Source organism: Alosa pseudoharengus, unplaced genomic scaffold, assembly GCF_046254945.1.
Source record: "Alosa pseudoharengus isolate Yale_2024_CS ecotype anadromous, Long Island Sound unplaced genomic scaffold, YU_APseudo_1.1 YU_APseudo_1.1_scf_2, whole genome shotgun sequence".
NCBI lineage: Eukaryota > Metazoa > Chordata > Actinopteri > Clupeiformes > Clupeidae > Alosa > Alosa pseudoharengus.
Genome location: NW_027468663.1, coordinates 58952190 through 58974199, shown reverse-complemented (window position 1 = coordinate 58974199; position 22010 = coordinate 58952190). Strand labels below are relative to the sequence as shown.

At 42.8% G+C, this 22010-nt stretch overlaps 1 protein-coding gene across 1 annotated transcript in view; it reads right to left on the bottom strand.

Moving 5' to 3' along the window:
- Nucleotides 1–20158: 20158 nt before the first annotated feature.
- The window catches only part of zfyve28 (zinc finger, FYVE domain containing 28), a 55443-nt gene continuing 53591 nt past the window's right edge, over nucleotides 20159–22010 (bottom strand). The window contains exon 11 of the mRNA XM_076293357.1: nucleotides 20159–22010. This exon is cut by the window's right edge and continues 1454 nt beyond it. The gene's annotated coding sequence lies outside the window, so the exon portion shown is untranslated.

Here is a 22010-nt window from a genome sequence, read left to right as displayed (position 1 = left end):
GAAACTACAGTCACTGTGCTTTCATATGACCCCCTGCATGCCAAATTTCGTCCTGGAAAATGGCCATTTTTCATAGATTTAACACATGAGCTATATTTCATATTTTACCATTTGTGCACTTGATTTGATGCCTATTGCCCACACATGATTTGCCGTGAGATATTACACCACATCCCGAAACTACAGTCTCTAAGCTTTCATTTGACACCATGCATGGCCTATTTCGTCGTGAAAATTCACCCTTTTATTAGCTACAATTGAAATCCCATGAGCTGTTTTTCATATTCCACAATGGATGCTCTAGACTTGATACCTATTGCCCACACAACATTTGCCGTGAAATATTACACCACATCACGATACTACCGTCTCACAGCGTTTATATGACACCCAGCATGCCAAAATTCGTCGTGGAAAATGGCCATTTTTCTTACTTTTAAATTACATGAACTATATTTCATATTCCACAGTATGCACTATATTTGATACCTATGGCCCATACATCATTTGCCGTGAAATATTACACCACATCCCGAAACTACAGTCTCTCTTTCATATGACACCTTGCATGCCAAATTCCATCTTGGAAAATGGCCCTTTTTCATACATTTAATTTACATGAGCTATATTTCATATTCCACAATTTATGCACTAGATTAGATGCCTATGGCCCATACATCATTTGCCGTGAAATATTACACCACATCCCGAAACTACAGTCTCTGAGCTTTCATTTGACACCATGCATGGCCAATTTCGTCATGGAAATTCACCCTTTTATTACAATTGAAATTACATGAGCTGTTTTTCATATTCCACAAAGTATGCACTAGACTTGATACCTATTGCCCACACAACATTTGCCGTGAAATATTACACCACATCACGATACTGCAGTCTCTGACCTTTCATATGACACCCTGCCAAATTTCGTCGTGGAAAATGGCCATATTTTATAGATTTACTTTACATGAGCTATATTTTATATTTTTCCATTTGTGCACTTGATTTGATGCCTATTGCCCAAACATCATTTGTAAGTGACCATAGTTTAAGAGACTTTTATTTTGAAATTACACAGGACAGGGGTAAGGAGATTCAGCGCGCGGCAAGCTTTGTTAGACAAGTCAGACATTTTTTCTCTCTTGCGTGAACATACACCACATACGCACAGGAACACTTTTTCTCATTGTTTTACTTGAAGATTTATGTGCACATCACCGTTTCGGATTACATTTTAGCATATTATGTTCGTGTTAAGTCTGTTTTGTGAACTACCTGCAAGGAGCTAATGGACAGCTAAATGAACTGCTAGTTTGCACCCTTGGAAAGTGCAAGGATTAAAGTTCTCCGTCATAGGACGGATTTCAGTCAATTTGATTTTAGAAATGTCATATTTGAGATCGATGCAGATCCGATGAGAAAAAAAATAGGGGGGAGGGGGGGGGGCATTTAGACTATCACCTTTGCTTTTCCAAAGAACACGTATGGAGGACTATAACGGTCTAAAAGTTGGATTATAGTGACACATTAGAGACAGCTGATGAGGTTGGCCAATCCGTTTAACTTTTTTGGATATGATATTGTGAGCTCTATGTGCGAATTCGGAGAGGAAGCGTAGGCTGTGTTCTTTCCGTGCATCAATGTAGACAATTTCTTACTATTGCGAACTCTTGTCAGGGGAGGTCATTCATTTTGGGTGTCACCTATGACTTGAACAGATAGCCTTCTATGCCACCCGATGTAGGCTACTATTATTGTTACAGTTTTTAATCAATGCAACTAACATTATGTGTAAAGCGACGCAATATAAACCATAGCCTATGCAATTTATTATCCCGTCTGTTATGACATGTACAACAATGTTTTTCACAATTTGCGACGGAAGGTTTTGACTGAGCGTGTTAGCATAAAAAAAATAATAATATCACTGTCATCATCGCGAACTGTTGAGTAAGGGGGTCAGTCTGTTTGTGACGCACAGACAGCCTTGTAGCTTATTTTGCTTAGGCCTCACTTTTAACGACAGTAGGTTGTGAGTGTATGTTGACAAAAAATAACCATACAATTAAAATAGTCAACTTAAAACTTTGCTATAAAATATTATTAATTTATAGCACAAAACCATAACCAGTAGGCCTACCAGAACCTCGCATATTAGCGTCATGATTTGTGTGCGTCTATTTGGCAAGGCCACTAGCTGTCATGGATGCGTTGTTGCTAAAGGAAGACAGGTGTCAAAAGTTAAAAAATAAATGGAGATGGGCAGTTGTTGGAAACAGGGGAGAACTAACAAGCCATGGTGTAAAGAAGTTAAAGTGCCAGGGGTTTGCTTTTGCGCGGTTCGCTGCAAGAAAATTGTTTATGGATGCAATAGGAAAACGTTTTAGCACGCCACCAATCAGAAGACCGCCATAAGGTTAACGTTCGTGCACTTCAGGACATCTTCCCTACCTGGTGCAACTAGCCACCACGACAGAGGTAGGCTACGTTTATCTATGGCTGACCGTTTTTAGAAAGTAGGCTACGCATGTTCTTTCATAGCGCAACACGACCTGTCCCTCACCATATCGCAACCTCTTGTCAACCTTACACAATCTGTTGCTGAAGACAAAAGCACCGTCTCCAGATTGTCGTTATCAAATGCGCAGACCTCCTGCATGAGCACACACAGTATTGCTGCTCATTGGAAAACTGAGTTGTCTGTAAAACTCAAAATTACCATGTTTTCATTAAATGCGGATGAGGCAACAAATGGAAATATGAACAATATCTAGAATGTTCTGATCCGTTACTTTGATGAGGAAATGGGAAGTCTTGCAAACTTGATTTTATAGATTTTACTTGGTGTTGAATTGCATATTAACAAGAACAAAATCTCCCCTTTAAACACTTTTGGCCTGAAGTAATTAAATAAGAGTGTAAGTTAAAGCCTTTCTACAATATTGCTGCAGTAGAAAAGAACAGCAATGGCTAATCAGCAATGGTCAGGGATGGTACTAAAATATATTTTTGTTCATCAGGAAAACTCAATTTCAATCAAGAACACTCTCAATTCGCCTTATTCACATGGCGGCCATTGGCGGCTAAAACGAGGCTACAGGGTACACAAACCATAGGATTGTTATGTTCTATGCATTCACCTGTAGGTGGCATTAATTATATAGTAAGTGTACCCTGTAGCCTCGTTTTGGTTTAAACAATGGCCGCCGTGTGAATAAGGCTAATACTCCCTTTACTTTGCTGTTTGCATCTTTTTGTACATTTAAAACCAATAGGTCGCGACCACAAAAGGGGTGCTATCTCTATAGGTAGATATGAACAACGTATGACTTATGGCCTGAAAAAAGTTCAGTCAAACGATTTTTTTTCACTTTAATCCCTGAAAGTGGAGCGAGGTATGAAATCTTTAAGTATAATGTTCAGTTATCCAAGTGAACCTTGTAACGTAAAGTGTTAAATGATATTTGCAGTGTTTTCTTGAGTTATGAGTTGTCCACACGGGTGAATTTAATGTGAAAGTTGGCTTTATTGTAGCCTATTGCATTTACACGAGCATATTCTTAAGTTATGTATCCAGTTAATAATTGCATAAAACTATGCACTCTGTTTGTGTATTTTTATTTACTTGCTCTTGTGTGTATCATACTTTAGTTTCACGGTGCTGGAAGAGCGACAATAAACGTTATTGCACCCGTTTTCGTGACTCCTCTTCATTTCGGTTCCGAGGGCTGCTACAGTGAAACTCGTCACTACCACGCTCTGCCAGGATCAAAATGTCCATGGTCTACAGATAAGTCCACAATCAGAGACCGACAGAGTACAGGTTAAATTTAAGTGACCGTCAACATTGGACATTTTGATACTGAAAGATGAAAATAGACACTCCAAATAAGGAAGAAAAACGAAGGTGAATGCATTTCACTGTTTATTGTGTTAACCTGATTGAGTTTAAAAGAAGTGAGAAGTGAGCATTGAGCGTGAGACACACGCATTGAGCATTGAGCGTGAGACACACGCATTTCAATGACTTCACACGCTCACACGCCACACATGGCATTTCTCACTCCGAGAAATTATTAACTTGCCCGCACAGACATTTCTAAGGGCTATATTTTACAAACGTGTCACACAACGTTGCTGTCTGTGCGCTCATTCAGCTCAGAGAGCTGCTGTTCAGTTACTAACCTATCGGCCAATCAGAAAATAGGATTTCTCAACCAATCAGGAAATAGTTTTGTTTTGATGTGGGTCCGCAACGTGGAGACTGCTGGTCCGCGGAGTCGTGGAGTGAAATTAGGCCCGGTGCTTCGTCTGATAATTTGCTGCGCAGTTGATCAGGATACCGCGGACCGACAAAAAAAGAAAACAAACATTTCTGCTATCGATGTCATTAAACATGGAGCCATAGCTACAATAAAGTGGTGGTATGAGCGTTCATTCAATGCAGGCGTCTGCGCGAGAGAAACTGAAACTAATCGATAACGTTGGTATCAAAGCTCCGCTTCAACCTGTTGAATGCTATTTAATTGTTTAACGACACTTAATAGAACAACGTTGATTTGTGGAACTTCCATAGAAACAGAGCAGAGACTGTATAATACACTGTATAGCACTGAGTATTGTATAGTAGCCTTCTTTCTATCTGTTAAAGATCAACAGATCAGTGATTTACGCCTATCTGCTCACCAAAAAAGCTGGTATTGTGTTTCTTGAATCCTTACATTCAGGCATTCAAATTAAACTTCATTAAAAAACATGTATTTTTTTCTCCATTTCCTACCAATGTATGATGCTTGCATGAGGGAAACATTCCAAAACAATAGCACCCATATAATTGTTGCTGTTGACATGCAACCATGCAAAAGCAATGAAACTAATTATATCTTACATTAGTAAAGCAGTCCTCTGATGTGCATGTCACAAAACATTTAAGTGAAAGTGCATGTATAACAATATAGGCATAATAATGATTGTGATAATGATAATGACAATTTGATTTGGAGGGAGTGGGGTTGGGTACGTGTAGATGAGCCCTATGACCCCAAAGTCTGCCATGACTGGGCCTCAGGTCAAAGAAGTTTGAGAAAGGCTGGTCTACATAACCTGCATCAGATTGAGGTTTGCAGTGATGCGTTATTATTATTTATTATTATTTATTATAGGGTTCTAGAATAAATAAAACAGTGTGTTTGAATTAATGGAATTTGTGCTCTTTCATGAAGCTGGGTTGATGGGACATGGGGAGGGTGGGTCTGCTGATCGGGGGAGGGGGTGTGGCGCGAGTAGTTCAAGCAGACATAGGACTTTCATGTACTTCGATCAGGGGGGAGGGGGCGTGGCACTGTGCCAATGCCACCCCCCAGAAACAAAGTCTCACTCCTTGCAAACTTCAAAACTTGAGAGCCCTGGTCATACCTCTCCCGTGTCGGTACGTGCACTCAAACGCTCTGGTGCGTGGCTGGACTGTGTTAGCATGCTGCTATGCTAGCGGGCTTTGCCGTAACTAACCGTAGAAGTAATCAAAAACATCCACGTTTTCCCGACTTAAATACAGTTGCACGAGTAGTTGATAGAAATGTCTACGGCCACACAACATGAAACGTGGCGATTTTCCAAGCGAATAAACAGGAGAACTACAATGTGTGGCGCAATAGCACTGGGAGTACTTCGACCTAGCGTAGTAATATTAATTAACACCTAATTGTAGATCCTATCCACCACAGAGTTTAGAATCCATGCTTGATCGACCCTCAGCCTCCCCCTCCCCTCTGAGCAAGAGAGAGGCACACACACTAGAGATGCGCTGATGGGCTATTATTTCAACCATAACTGCATAGCAAAACTTATCATCCATCAGCCATCCATCAACACCAAAGTTTTTTGACCAATCTTCGAAACGGCACCCGCCCACCATCCGCTGGTTGTTTTAATGTAGGCTATATGGGTGATGCAGCGCTGCTGACGTGAGGCTAGAAAGCCCTTGCCTGTTCTAGGAAGACTGATCCAATGCAGCAAATATATTAAAAGGCTAAAGTCGTACATTGGCTATGTTGTAGCCTATCCCCAGAATATCAGCAGCAAACTCAGTCTCTGTCTCGCAAAACAGTCTCCAAATAAAACGCACTTCTTTGCCTGGACCCCATGCTAGATGAAGGACTGCTTCGTGTTGGTGGGAGACTGAAAGAGTCAGCCCTCAGTGAAGAACTAAAGCACCCCATTATCCTCCCAAGGGGCAGCCACATCACTGAGTTGGTTATAGCTCATTACCATGCCCAGATCTGTCATCAGGGACGAAATCAAACATTGATGGAGCTACAAGCCAATGGTTTTTGGATCCATGGTGGGAGTAAGACTATTGCCAAGTTTGTTCACAGATGTATAAAATGCCGAAAGCTTAGACGACCTACAGAGGAGCAAAAAATGTCCGACCTTCCAAAGGAACGCTGCCAAGCTTCAGACCCCTTTACATTCTGTGGGATGGACTGCTTCGGTCCATTTGTTGTTAAGAAAGGTCGTAAAGATTACAAGCGATATGGGCTTATCTTCACATGTTTGTATTCACGAGCAGTCCACATTGAAATGCTTGAAGATATGTCTACGGACTGTCTTATCAATGCCATGAGATGCTTTGTCAGTCTGAGAGGAGCAGTCAGTCAACTCCGCTGTGACCAGGGTACAAATTTCGTCGGAGCTAGAAATGAGCTCAAGGAAGCCCTCAAGCAATGTGATACAAAGGCACTGGAAGCCTTCCTGGCAGACAAACAATGTGAGTTCATCTTCAATGCTCCTTCCGCCAGTCATGCAGGAGGCATCTGGGAGCGACAAATCCGAACCATTCGGAATGTGTTGAATGCTACTGTTGCGCAGTGTCCAGGTAGACTAGATGACTCTTCTCTCAGAACACTATTATATGAAACAATGGCCATTGTCAACAGTCGTCCATTAAACGTGGAAGGAATCAATGACCCTCACTCATTAGAGCCCTTAACTCCAAATCACCTCGTCTTGATGAAATCCAAAGTCGCCTTGCCACCGCCTGGGAAGTTTGTCAGGGAGGATTTGTATGCTGTAAAAAGGTGGCGCAGGGTACAAGATAGATAGATAGATAGATACTTTATTGATCCCCAAGGGGAAATAGATAGATAGATAGATGGATACTTTATTGATCCCCAGGGGAAATAGATAGATAGATAGATTACATTACATTACATTTGGCTGACGCATTTTTAACCAAAGCGACTAACAACATGGTAAACAGTTTAAGTTTTAGAGCAATTCTCAACAATATTAGGACAATTTAAAAAACATAAGAATAAGTACAGTAAGAATAAGTGCATCAGTGAGTGCTGTTGTTAACAGTTAAGTGTCCGTTTAAGACGGCTGGTGAGTGCTAGGATCAGCAAGACTTGTTGTAAGTGTTGCTATGAGAGGAGATGTTCTCTAAAGAGCTGGGTCTTCAGGAGTTTTTTGAAAATGGAGAGGGATGTCCCTGCCCTTGTAGGAACTGGCAGTGTGTTCCACCAACGAGGAACAACAGATGAGAAAAGTTTGGATTGGCCTGAGCGTACCGGAGGTAGAGCTAGACGTCGTTCGTCTGAGGAGCGCAGCGGTCTGGAGGTAGCGTATGTCTGTATGAAGGCATTCAAGTAGGTGGGAGCAGAACCGGAGACTACTTTGTAGGCAAGCGTTAGAGCCTTGAATTTGATGCGGGCCGCCATAGGTAGCCAATGTAGCTGGATGAGTAGCGGGGTAACATGTGCCCTCTTGGGTTGGTTGTAGACCAGGCGCGCCGCCGCGTTCTGGATCATCTGAAGTGGTTTCACTGCGCAGGCTGGGAGACCTGTCAGGAGGGCGTTGCAGTAGTCGAGTCGTGAGATGACTATTGCCTGAACCAGAAGTTGGGTGGCATCTTGAGTTAAGTAAGTCCTGATTTTCCGTATATTGTAGAGTGCGAAACGGCATGACCGGGCGACTGAGGCAACATGATCTGAGAAGTTTAGTTGGTTGTCGAGAACAACTCCTAGATTTCTTGCAGTCCTGGTAGGTGAAACAGACAGGGAGTCAAATTTGATGTTGATGTCGTGGTGTATGGTAGGTTTAGCTGGGAGGACCAGCAGTTCAGTCTTTGAGAGGTTCAGCTGGAGGTGGTGTGCCTTCATCCATGTAGCTATGTCTGAGAGGCAATCCGAGATCCGTGCTGAAACCAAGGGGTCATCAGGTGGAAAGGACAGATAGAGCTGTGTGTCGTCTGCATAGCAGTGGTATGAGAAGCCATGCGAACGGATAATCTGTCCCAAGGAGGTGGTGTAGATAGCAAAGAGAAGGGGGCCCAGTACTGAGCCCTGGGGGACCCCTGTGGTGAGATGGTGAGGTGCAGATAGCTGACCAAGCCATGATACGTTAAACGAGCGTCCTGTGAGGTAGGATTCAAACCAGGAGAGAGCAGAACCGGAGATTCCCATGTTAGCGAGTATAGAGAGAAGGATGCGCTGATTAACCGTGTCAAAGGCAGCCGATAAGTCAAGCAGAATGAGTGCTGATGACCGAGCGGTCGCCCTGGCTTCTTTTAAGGCTTCTGTTACAGACAGCAGAGCCGTTTCGGTAGAGTGGCCGCTTTTGAACCCAGACTGATTTGGATCCAGAAGGTTGTTCTGTGAAAGGAAGTCAGAGACCTGTTTGGAGACTGCTAGTTCAATGCCTTTGGATAGGAAAGGCAGGAGTGAGACAGGGCGGTAGTTCTCGACTTGAGCAGGGTTGAGAGAAGCTTTCTTAAGTAACGGTGTTACCCGGGCCATTTTCAACGCTGTTGGAAATGTGCCGGAGGTTAGCGAGGCATTGATCACGTGTGTGATAGCTGGTGCGATGGTCGGGCTGATGGACTGAAGTAGGCTCGTAGGTATAGGGTCCAGCGAACATGTGGTAGGACGGCTGCATGTCAGGAGTCTAGATACTTCATTCTCGGAGAGAGGCGTGAATGCTGAAAAAGATGATCTAGCAGTCCCTAGAGGTTGTAGGAGTGCGGTATCTGAGTCAGATGCGTTGAGTGGGCATGTAGAGAATTGACTGCTGATTGCCGCCACTTTGTTTGTAAAAAATGAGGCGAGGGTATCTGCAGTAAGGCTGGATGGAGGAGGAGGCATCTGAGGGTTGAGTAGCGATTTGAAGGTTGAAAAAAGCTTTCGAGTGTCTGTAGCGCTGTTGATTTTGTCATTGTAGAAAGCCGTCTTAGCAGCAGTGATGCTGGCTGAGAAGGAGGTCAGGAGTGTCTGGTAGTTTTTGAGGTCATCAGTTAGTTTGGATTTGTGCCATTTCCTTTCCGCGGCTCTGAGTTTGGTGCGCTGCGATCGGAGGGTATCATTTAGCCATGGATGAGAGTGTGTGGATCGAGCTGGCCTTGTGGTAAGAGGGCACAGCTCGTCTAGACACGAGCTCAGTGTGGAGCAGAGCGAGTCTGTGGCCTCATTAACCTCCAGAGAGGAGAAGGTGTTGAGTGGAGGTAGACCGGAGGCAACCACAGAGGAAAAGTGCGTTGGAGACAGGTTCCGGATGTTGCGGCGGAACGTGACCATCGGCTGAGGAGCCGGAGGCTGTTCTGTCAGGCTGACGTTGAACTGGATGAAGAAGTGGTCAGAAAGATGGAGAGGCGTCACCGTAAGGGTGTCTGTGCTGCAGTTCCGAGTGAAGATCAAGTCAAGCTCTTTGCCAGCTTTGTGTGTCGGTGGGCTTTGAACCAGTTGGAGGTCAAAGGAGTGGATCAGGGCCAAAAAGTCCGCTGAGCCTGGGGCATCTAAGTGGATGTTGATATCGCCGAGAACAAGAAGCGGACAGTCATGCTCAGGGATGGAGGACAGCAGAGTGTCAAGTTCGTCCAAAAAGTCGCCTAGTTGGCCTGGAGGGCGGTAGATGACCAGCACGTAGAGTTTTGCTGGGGCGATCACTGTGATGGCATGGAATTCGAATGAGACATATTTGTTTGAAGGCAGTAGCGGGGTGAATTTCCATTTGTTGGAGATCAGCAGGCCCGCCCCACCTCCTCGTCCAGATGGACGAGGGGTGTGGGATAGTGTAAGGTTAGTGGAGAGTGCAGCCGGGGAGGCTGTGTTCTCTGGTTTGATCCAAGTCTCAGTGAGAGCAAGGAGTTCCAACGAAAGATGGTTGGCATAGCCAGCTATGAAGTCCGTTTTGTTGACTGCGGATTGACAGTTCCACAAGGCCATGGAGAAAGAGGTTTCTGTAGGTGAGGACCGTTTAAGTTGCTGTAGGTTAAGGCGATTTCTGCCCCTTTTGGCATGATGCCGTTTTCGGCGATGGCCGGTGATAACAGATATGGTGGAATGGCACATTTTTGCATTTGTCGGTGCCTGTGCTCGGATAGATAGATAGATACTTTATTGATCCCCAGGGGAAATTCAATACCTTGTTGAGCAGTTCTGGAGCAGGTGGAAAAGAGAATACCTCCTGAATATTTCCATAAGACAAAAGTGGCACTTACCTCGGCGAAATCTAAAGGTAAATGACCTAGTCATCATCAAGGATGACATGCTCGCAAGGAATGAGTGGCGTCTTGGACGAGTGATTGACGTCACAGAAGGAAGTGATGGGTTAGTTCGTCGTGTAAAGGTACTAGTAGGAGATCGGAATCTGACAGGAAAGGGACACTACACTTTTAAAACTTCAATTATAGAAAGACCTATCCAAAAATTAGTCTTGCTACTGGAAGCTCAGTAAATGATTTCCAACACAAACCACTTACCTCAGACATGTTTAGGTCACATGTGAAATGGTTTTTTTAGTTTTGTTGTTGTTGTGCGTGTGTACTAATGTGGCCTAGAAATCATGACTGATTCATTGTTCATTTTCATGTTTACCTCATTCATCATCACATGATTTGGTGGGAGTGTAAGTGACCATAGTTTAAGAGACTTTTATTTTGAAATTACACAGGACAGGGGTAAGGAGATTCAGCGCGCGGCAAGCTTTGTTAGACAAGTCAGACATTTTTTCTCTCTTGTGTGAACATACACCACATACGCACAGGAACACTTTTTCTCATTGTTTTACTTGAAGATTTATGTGCACATCACCGTTTCGGATTACATTTTAGCATATTATGTTCGTGTTAAGTCTGTTTTGTGAACTACCTGCAAGGAGCTAATGGACAGCTAAATGAACTGCTAGTTTGCACCCTTGGAAAGTGGAGCGAGGTATGAAATCTTTAAGTATAACGTTCAGTTATCCAAGTGAACCTTGTAACGTAAAGTGTTAAATGATATTTGCGGTGTTTTCTTGAGTTATGAGTTGTCCACACGGGTGAATTTAATGTGAAAGTTGGCTTTATTGTAGCCTATTGCATTTACACAAGCGTATTCTTCATTTATCATTTTGAGTATCCAGTTAATATGCACTCTGTTTGTGTATTTTTATTTACTTGCTCTTGTGTGTATCATACTTTAGTTTCACGGTGCTGGAAGAGCGACAATAAACGTTATTTCACCCGTTTTCGTGACTCCTCTTCATTTCGGTTCCGAGGGCTGCTACATCATTTGCCGTAAAATATTACACCACATCCCGATACTACCGTCCCACAGCGTTCATATGACAAATTTTGTCGTAGAAAATGGCCATTTTTCTTACATTTAAGTTACCACATGGTGCAGGGACAACAACCTCCTGCTGAACGTCAGCAAGACCAAAGAGATTGTTGTTGACTTCCGGAGAGGTCACACCCAACACCTGCCACTGACCATAGACGGTGCTGTGGTGGAGAGAGCGAGCAGCACCAAATTCCTGGGGGTGCACATCAGTGAAGACCTCTCCTGGACCACCAACACTGCATCACTGGCGAAGAGAGCTCACCGCCGCCTGTACTTCCTGCGGAAACTCAGGCGAGCAAGTGCTCCACCAGCCATCATGACCACATTCTACCGAGGCACCATTGAGAGCATCCTCTCCAGCTGTATCGCTGTGTGGGGCGGAAGCTGCAGTGAATACAACAGGAAAGCCCTGCAGCGCATAGTGAACACAGCTGGAAGGATTATTGGTGGAGGAACTTTTCACCACCCACCTCACCCGCAAGGCGACCAAAATTGTGAGTGATGCAAGTCACCCCGCTCACAATCTGTTTGATCTACTGCCCTCTGGGAAGAGGTACAGAAGCCTGCGCTCCCGCACCACCAGACTCACCAACAGCTTCATACACCAGGCTGTTAGGATGCTGAACTCTCTCCCCCCTCTCCCCCTCTCCCCTGAGCTACATAACATCCTGGACTTTTGGACCCACAATGGCAGCCTTGCACTACTCCACTTGCACACTTGTACACTTTGCACACTTTGCAACTTGTTGTTGTTGTCCTGGAAACACAACACTTCTGCTGCTCTTACACAACTTGCACCACTATGCCACTTTCTTTCTTACTTAGGTCAAACAGAACTACCTCAGCCTTTTATTGGCCTGACTTTGCACTACTATTTTATTGACTGTCTATGCACAATTTCAACCAAATTTTGCTGCTCTTATTTCTTCATTGTATGTGCCCTCTTATTTACTTATTTTTTGTTTACTTGAATGTTATGTTTGTCTGTGTACTTAAATTGGTAAAATATGTCTTGTCTTCACCCTGGGATAGTGAGAAACGTAATTTCGATCTCTTTGTATGTCTGGAGCATGTGAAGAAATTGACAATAAAGCTGACTTTGACTTTGACTTTGACATGAGCTATATTTCAGAAAAAAAGAATAACACAATGCACAATGGATCTAATTACACGCTCCTCGTGATCATTGTCAGATTTCAAAAGTTATGACTGACAGTAGGAGTGTCAAATAAGAGACCTACAAGTAGCGTAGCCTAGGCTATATGCTGTTCACCAGAGTAATTCTCATTTATGCTATACTTGAGCACACATAGAATTTGTGAGATTTTTTAAGTAGTGCAAAGTCTGTTGTATCTGGATGTGCTGTATGGCACGCCAAATAGGGATCAAATCTGCATAAATCGTAAAACATGAAATATATCTCATAGAATTTCAATTGTAATGAAATGGGGATTTTCCATGACGGAATTGGCCATGCATGGTGGCAAATGAAAGCTGAGAGACTGTAGTATCGGGATATGGTGTAATTTCTCAAGGCAAATGATGTGTGGGCAATAGGTATCAAATCTAGTGCATAAATTGTAAAATATGAAATATAGCTCATGTGTTAAATCTATGAAAAATGGCCATTTTCCACGACGAAATTTGGCATGCAGGGGGTCATATGAAAGCTCAGAGACTGTAGTTTCGGGATGTGGTGTAATATTTCACGGCAAATGATGTATGGGCCATAGGCATCTAATCTAGTGCATAAATTGTGGAATATGAAATATAGCTCATGTAAATTAAATGTATGAAAAAGGGCCATTTTCCACGATGGAATTTGGCATGCAAGGTGTCATATGAAAGCACAGAGACTTTAGTTTCGGGATGTGGTGTAATATTTCACGGCAAATGATGTATGGGCCATAGGTATCAAATATAGTGCATATACTGTGGAATATGAAAAACAGCTCATGGGATTTCAATTGTAATAAAAGGGTGAATTTTCACGACGAAATTGGCCATGCATGGTGTCAAATGAAAGCTCAGAGACTGTAGTATCGGGATGTGGTGTAATATCTCACGGCAAATCATGTGTGGGCAATGGGTATCAAATCTAGTGCATAAATTGTAAAATATGAAATATAGCTTGTGTAAAGAAGAAGCAGAAAAGCTTCAAAATCTGCCCCCCCCCCTCCAAACAAGTGCAATATGAACCGATTTATTTGACAGAAAGCAAAAAAAAAAATACTTAAAGATTGGTCGACAATGGAGTCACCAGAAAAAAAGGCTTTTATTCGTCTGTGAGGAGTAGCCTACATGTTCGTCTGCTACTAGGCAAATGCCAGTGTCATCGCGTATTTGCAGTCAGCACTGCCCCCTGTCGGTAGAAAATTGCAATATTTAAGGTGGAATCGAAACTTGACTACACCGCATTCTGAATGTGCGGCCAACTTCAGCTTCGTAGTCTCCCGAAGTTTTGGGAGTCTCCCACATATATCCTGACGCCCGCAAATTACATAAAATCTCCCGGAACCTAGAGCGAACAAGAGCACGCAAGCCAGACCGGACTTCAAATCGCGTGTGCATCTGAGTTTAACATGCACACAACGGAGAGGGAGAGAGAGAGGAGTGGTGCATTTGTGCCTGCAAGCGCAACCAAGACAGAGAGCATCCTGGTCTGTTTTGCTAAATCAACCAATCAGTTTTCAGTGTAGGTGGACTTATATCTCTTTTCTCCCGAACTTAATTAATCAGTTCAGTTAGTGTATCTAGGAACAGAAGTGTCATGGCAGAGTCAGTGCCCCTCAAAAAGGAAGATTTAAGACCCATTTCACATCAGACTACACAAAAGTGTACCCAATTGTCTCATAAGAGTAAAACATAATGATAGTATTGCACACTGCACTGTTTGTAACAGTGACTTTAGCATTGCTCACGGCGGGTTAAATGATTGCAAGACTTGTTGAGGTGAGTTTAACAAGTGTAATTTCATTTGCATATTACTCAGGCCTATACTAGATGGCTAGTTGCCAAGGCTACATGAAAAGGCCAAACTACCAAAATCTACATATTTTACTATCACAATTTCTATCAATAGGCCTTTCTTATTTGGTGTACTGACTAGACATTATTGAACAAACATCTGCATTTCAGTATCTAAGTAGGTTAGGTTGGGATGTCTGCTATACATTGTTGGCATTACTGTTAAAATGCACTTCCAGTATAGTGAGTATTGGCAAAACCGGTTATCATTTTTATGTTGAGGCGGTGGGGGTGTTGTCGGCAGCTGCTGCAAGTAACTAATAAAGTAACTTGTAATCTAACTTAGTTACTTTTAAAATCAAGTAATCAGTAAATCAGTAAAGTAACTAAGTTACTTTTTAAAGGAGTAATCAGTAATCAGATTACTTTTTCAAGGTAACTGTGGCAACACTGCACACTACATATAAACACATTTAACGTAACACATATGGGACGTTCCCCCATGTGGCATGTGTCCCGTCTACACATGTGAGTCCCATCCACACAGCACAAGCATGACATATGACAGTGACATATATCCCATCCACACAGTACAAGCATGACATATGACAGTGACATATATCCTATCCACACAGCACAAGCATGACATATGACAGTGACATATATCCCATACCCATTCAACACCAAAAATCACATCACATTAAGACACCCACACCAGACAGAGCAAAGTGAAGAACATAAATCTACTAGGCAGCACTGAGGTGATGGTGGCTGCATTATAGTTTGTTTAGCACTGTGATGGCGGTGTTTAGCACTGTGATGGCGGTGTTTAGCACTGAGATGGCGGTGTTTAGCACTGTGATGGCGGTGTTTAGCACTGTGATGGCGGTGTTTAGCACTGAGATGGTGGTGTTTAGCACTGTGATGGCGGTGGGCACAAAAGCTTTTCTGAAGGTGGCTTTGTCCAGTTCAGTGCATATCTGCGGTCGGATGTGAACAGTTGGTTCAGGGGATGGTCTGTGTCAGCTGTTATTGCATGTGCTAGGCGTGTGATGGCTGTCATTCATGTCTGATAGGCTGGGTGTGGGGAGACTTATTATCTTGGAGGCAATATGTGTGATTTTAATGTTTGTTTTGCAGGTGGTTAGCTTTGTGTAAAAACTATGGCTTTATTATAGTGCCATTAGTCGAGAGCTCAGTGACACATCTTCACGAGCAACTAATATTAATTCACACAGACTAACTAAACTAATATTAATAAGCGCAGACTAACTAAACTAATATTAATTCACACAGACTAACTAAACTAATATTAATAAGCGCAGACTAACTAAACTAATATTAACAAGCGCAGACACAGCAGCGAGCGAGCGGAATACAGTGAGTGCACAAAACAACCACTAGGGGGCCATACACTCTCTTGAATTAGATCAGAAATTTGGTGGGAAGAAGAAGAAGAAGAAGAAGAAGAAGAAGAAGACTTCGGATAACAGAACAGTGCATTTTTACATTTTCATGAAAACGCACTGTTCTGGTATCCAAAGTCTTCTTCTTCTCCTCACCAAAATTTCTGCGTCTAATTCGGCTTCAACCGTTTAACGTAGAAACTTCGTTCAAACTTTGTAACGTATGTCTTGAAAAGGACATTTGAGCAATGTATTTTTCACTTTTGTAAACTTTATACTTTTTGAGATATTAACAAAAAACAAGCTTATTTTTCCCCATAGACTTTGCATTGGCACTATGACATCACAATGGGCTAATTAAATTGATTTGCACCTGTATCAACGGCCAGCTGCTCAACTACAGTAGGCCCCATCAAAGAGCCAGTTAACTGATTGCACCTGTATCAACTGCTTTCTGCTCAACTATACCAACTATCTCTGTGTCTCTCCATTCTACAAGGATATAAGGCACATTCCATCCAACTTTCTATCCATTCATCTTCTTTAAACCATTCACTCATCCACCCATTAAACTATCTATCAACATCAATTAAACAATCTGCCTATCAACATCCATTCAACTTTCTGTCTATCAACATCCATTACACTATCTACATTCAACTTTTAAACTATATACTCTGTCTCAGGCTTTAAGCATACAATATGGCTCTCTTAAGACAACAGATCCTGTGCAACTATTTCCTCTGCCCACAACTGTTTTAAAATAAATATCCTCACTATAACAATTCGCTATTAAATAATTTAACTATTTAAACTACTCAACTATTTAACTGTTCAGCCATTTCAACTGTTTCCAAATAAGAGTTTGTTGTGCATTTTATGTTATTAATATATGTTATGCATGTTATGTTAATATATGTTATGCATTTTCATGCACTTGGTCTGTGTGTGTGTGTTAATATATGTTATGCATTTTACATGTTTTGCATTTTCATGGTCATTTCCTCAAAATTACATTTTCTAGTTTGTTTCTATTATTTTGAATAAGGTTATTTTTATATTTTTGTAAAAACAGGTCTGACCAGGTCTGAGGGTACATAAACTTATATTAATACAATACATTATTATAATATTATTATAAACTTATATTAATACAATACATTATTATAATATTATTATAAACTTACACTGTATAGCCTTAAATTATTTTTTAGCTAGGTTTCACAAAGCCAGAATGTTCATCTATTTTTTTTTAGAGTGGTGATTGCATAATATCCATAATTCATAATTGCCAGGGGTTGTAGTCATCTTGATAGCTTAATTCTGTAGGAGTGGTCATTTAAATGCTCACTTCAGGCTACTGTAGTAGTAACACACACACACACCATCCTTACACACACATGCAGTAAGCAGGGACACACATCATTCCCACTGAAAGAGAAATGTTTTATTGAATCTATTTACATAAAAACTAAATAATTTCAGAGCTCCAAATGTTTCTCATGGAGGTCTTTTGCCCGAATTAAACTGAATGTACAAAATACACCAAGCTCTGAATAAATGTGTGTGTGTATGTGAGCGTGTGTGTGTGTGAGAGAGAGAATAAATACAGGATATCCTTCTTCAGGAACGGAGTGGTAAGATCAGCCCATGTTTCGTATGTGTGTGTGTGAGAGAGAGCCCATGCTCAGCGTGTGTGTGTGTGTATGAGGATGTGTGTGTGTATGAGGATATGTGTGTGTGTATGAGGATGTGTATGTGGATGTGTGTGTGTGCGGATGTGTGTGTGTGAGGATGTGTGTGTGTGTATGAGGATGTGTGTGTGTTTGAGGATGTGTGTGTGTGTGTGTGTGTATGAGGATGTGTGTGTTATCAGGACCAAGTGTCAGAAAACCCAGCAGTGGTAGAAACGTGTGTAGTGATGTCAGAGGTACATTCTGAGGTGTGTGTGTGTGAGAGAGAGAGAGAGTATATGTGTGTGTGTGTGAGAGAGAGAGTGTTACTGAGAGAGTTCAATACGAAGAGGGCAAGAAAGAATGAAAGAGTGGGGGAGGGTATGGGGCAATAGAGGAGAGTTAGGGGCAACAGAGGGGAGTTAGGGGGCAATAGAGGAGAGTTAGGGGCAATAGAGGAGAGTTAGGGGCAACTATAACCATAACGATAAAAGCGTTCACACTGAACGATAAACAAAGTCTCTCCTTGTGTTAATGAATGTGATGGTTAAAATTCGATGGGTTCTGATTGGCTATTATCTTTTTATCGTTCTGAAAATCGCTCTGAAAGTGATCCCCAACGATATCGTTCTTCATGTCGTTATCATTATAGTTTATGTGTGAACGTCGTCATTGATATTAACAAGAACGATTTTTATTTATAGTTATCGTTCTTGGTGTGAATGGGCCTTTAGGGGCAATAGAGGAGAGTTAGGGGGTATAGAGAAGAGTTAGGGGGCAATAGATGGGAGTTAGGGGGTATAGAGGAGAGTTAGGGGCAATAGAGAGTTAGGGGTATAGAGGAGAGTTAGGGGCAATAGAGGAGAGTTAGGGGGTATAGAGGAGAGTTAGGGGCAATAGAGGGGAGTTAGGGGGTATAGAGGAGAGTTAGGGGGCAATAGAGGAGAGTTAGGGGCAAAAGAGGAGAGTTAGGGGGTATAGGGGAGAGGTAGGGGCAATATAGTTAGGGGGTATAGAGGGGCAATAGAGGAGAGTTAGGGGGTATAGAGGAGAATTAGGGGGTATAGAGGAGAGTTAGGGGCAATAGAGGGGAGTTAGGGGCAATAGAGGGGAGTTAGGGGGCAATAGAGGGGAGTTAGGGGGTATAGAGGAGAGTTAGGGGGTATAGAGGAGAGTTAGGGGCAATAGAGAGTTAGGGGCAATAGAGGGGAGTTAAGGGGTATAGAGGAGAGTTAGGGGGTATAGAGGAGAGTTAGGGGGCAATAGAGGAGAGTTAGGAGGTATAGAGGAGAGTTAGGGGGCAATAGAGGAGAGTTAGGGGCAATAGAGGGGAGTTAGGGGGTATAGAGGAGAGTTAGGGGCAATAGAGGGGAGTTAGGGGCAATAGAGGGGAGTTAGGGGGCAATAGATGGGAGTTAGGGGTAATAGAGGAGAGTTAGGGGGCAATAGAGGGGCAGTTAGGGGTTATAGAAGGTAGGTATAGAGGGTGAGGGGCAATAGAGGGTAAGTTGTGACGTTAAACAGAATGCAAGAGTGAGGTAGGGGGTTCCAAAAGCTTATGTTTATTTTATGTTCATTTCTTTTTCATCTACGTAGCTTAGCATGTACATAATGTCTGTCATGTTGTACACATTGATTTGTCTGTAAGTTATATTTATAAACCATCTTTCTTTTAAAAGCTATATCTTTAGAAATCCAAAGTGGCACCATTCATTGTGATGGGGAAGACTGAGCCACCATTCCCCACCTCAGACAAAGGCAAACAAGTCATCAGAGTCGATTAAATATAGAAACATGTCATCAGTCGTCTGAGTCGATTAAATACAGAAACATATAATCAGTCGTCTGAGTCAATTAAATATAGAAACAGGTCATCAGAGTCCAGTACGTATCAGAGATCACTGACCAGCAGCACAATCGTCACCAGGGAGGAAGCTGGAGGAATCTTGTTAATGGAAACATGCTATGCAGCTGTGGTGATGGCTATGTAGCTGTGCTAATGGCGATGCAGCTGTGGTGATGGCTATGTAGCTGTGCTGATGGCTATGTAGCTGTGCTGATGGCTATGTAGCTGTGGTGATGGCTATGTAGCTGTGCTGATGGCTATGTAGCTGTGGTGATGGCTATGTAGCCGTGCTGATGGCTATGTAGCTGTGCTGATGGCTATGTAGCTGTGCTGATGGCTATGTAGCTATGTAGCTGTGCTAATGGCTATGTAGCTGTGCTGATGGCTATGTAGCTGTGCTGATGGCTATGTAGCTATGTAGCTGTGCTAATGGCTATGCAGCTGTGGTGATGGCGATGTAGTGTGCAGCTATGGGAAAGGGTGCAGCATGTTGGATTCAGTGGCACCTAGTGGTGAGACTGCAGACTGCAACCAAATGAATCCCTCTATGGTGGCCGTCAGGTGGCAAAAAGAAACATGGTTGACTCTGGAAGGGGACCCGCTGCCTATGAAGACTCATTCTAAGCTGATGGAAATATGATTGGTAGTTACAGATGATTACACACTAAGGAAACATAATTCTTTATTAACATAATTATGAATCCTACATTCCATTCCTGCTTTTAGACCCCATAAAACCTGCACATTGTACCAGTCTCAACCAGGCCATGTCTGGAGCGGGGTTAAAGGTAAGGGTAGCGTCCAGTCTTAAACAGGCCTCCAATGGAGCAGGGTCAAAGGTCAGGGTAGCGTCCAGTCTTAAACAGGCCTCCAATGGAGCAGGGTTAAAGGTCAGACGTCAGGAGTCAGGGACACGTTCGCAGGTTGTGTTCTAAGCAGGTTTGTTACATTCATTAAGGTGCCGTGTACAGAGCCCTGTGGAACCTCCAGCATTTGAGTCCAAACCAGCGCTGTGTGTGTGTGTGTGTGTGTGTGTGTGTGTGTCCTGGTCCTTAGTGGGGGACAGCGCTGGTTCTTAGTGGGGGACACCACTTGAGTCTCTTGTTACTGGGGGGCACTCCTTGAGTCTGTGCTGTGATGCGGGACGAAGGATCATGGCAAGGTGTGTGTGTGTGTGGGAGAGTGTGTGTGTGTGTGTGTGTGTGTGTGTGTGTGTGTGTGTGTGAGAGAGTGTGTGTGTGTGTGTGTGTGAGAGTGTGAGTATGTGTACCTGTATGTGAGTGTGTGTGAGTATAAGCATGTGTGTGTGAGTGAGTATGTGTACGTGTGCATGTGTGTATGAGTGTGAGTGTGTGAGTCACTGAGTGTGTGTAGGAGTGTGTATGAGTGTGTATAAGTGTGTATGAGTGTGTATGAGTGTGTGTGAGTGTGTGTAGGAGTGTGTTTGAGTGTGTATGAGTGTGTATGAGTGTGTGTATGAGTGTGTATGAGTGTGTGTGTAGGAGTGTGTATGAGTGTGTGTGAGTGTGTGTATGAGTGTGTATGAGTGTGTGTGAGTGTGTGTAGGAGTGTGTATGAGTGTGTATGAGTGTGTGTATGAGTGTGTATGAGTGTGTGTATGAGTGTGTATGAGTGTGTATGAGTGTGTATAAGTGTGTGTATGAGTGTGAGTGTGTGTGAGTGTGTGTGTGAGTGTGTGTGAGTGTGTATGAGTGTGTGTATGAGTGTGTATGAGTGTGTGTGAGTGTGTATGAGTGTATGTATGAGTGTGTATGAGTGTGTGTGAGTGTGTATGAGTGTGTATGAGTGTGTATAAGTGTGTGTGAGTGTGTATGAGTGTGTATGAGTGTGTGTATGAGTGTGTATGAGTGTGTATGAGTGTGTGTATGAGTGTGTATGAGTGTGTATGAGTGTGTATGAGTGTGTATAAGTGTGTATGAGTGTGTATGAGTGTGTATGAGTGTGTATGACTGTGTATATAAGTGTGTATGAGTGTGTATGAGTGTGTGTATGAGTGTGTGTATGAGTGTGTATGAGTGTGTATGAGTGTGTATGAGTGTGTATGAGTGTGTATGAGTGTGTGTGAGTGTGTATGAGTGTGTGTATGAGTGTGTATGAGTGTGTATGAGTGTGTGTATGAGTGTGTATGAGTGTGTATGAGTGTGTGTATGAGTGTGTGTATGAGTGTGTATGAGTGTGTATGTGTGTGTATGTGTGTGTATGAGTGTGTGTATGAGTGTGTATGAGTGTGTATGTGTGTGTATGTGTGTGTATGTGTGTGTATGAGTGTGTATGAGTGTGTATGTGTGTGTATGAGTGTGTGTATGAGTGTGTATGAGTGTGTATGAGTGTATATGTGTGTGTATGTGTGTGTATGAGTGTGTATGAGTGTGTATGAGAGTGTGTGTGAGTGTGTGTGAGTGTGTGTGAGTGTGTGTGAGTGTGTGTATGAGTGTGTATGAGTGTGTGTATGAGTGTGTGTGAGTGTGTGTGAGTGTGTGTGAGTGTGTATGAGTGTGTG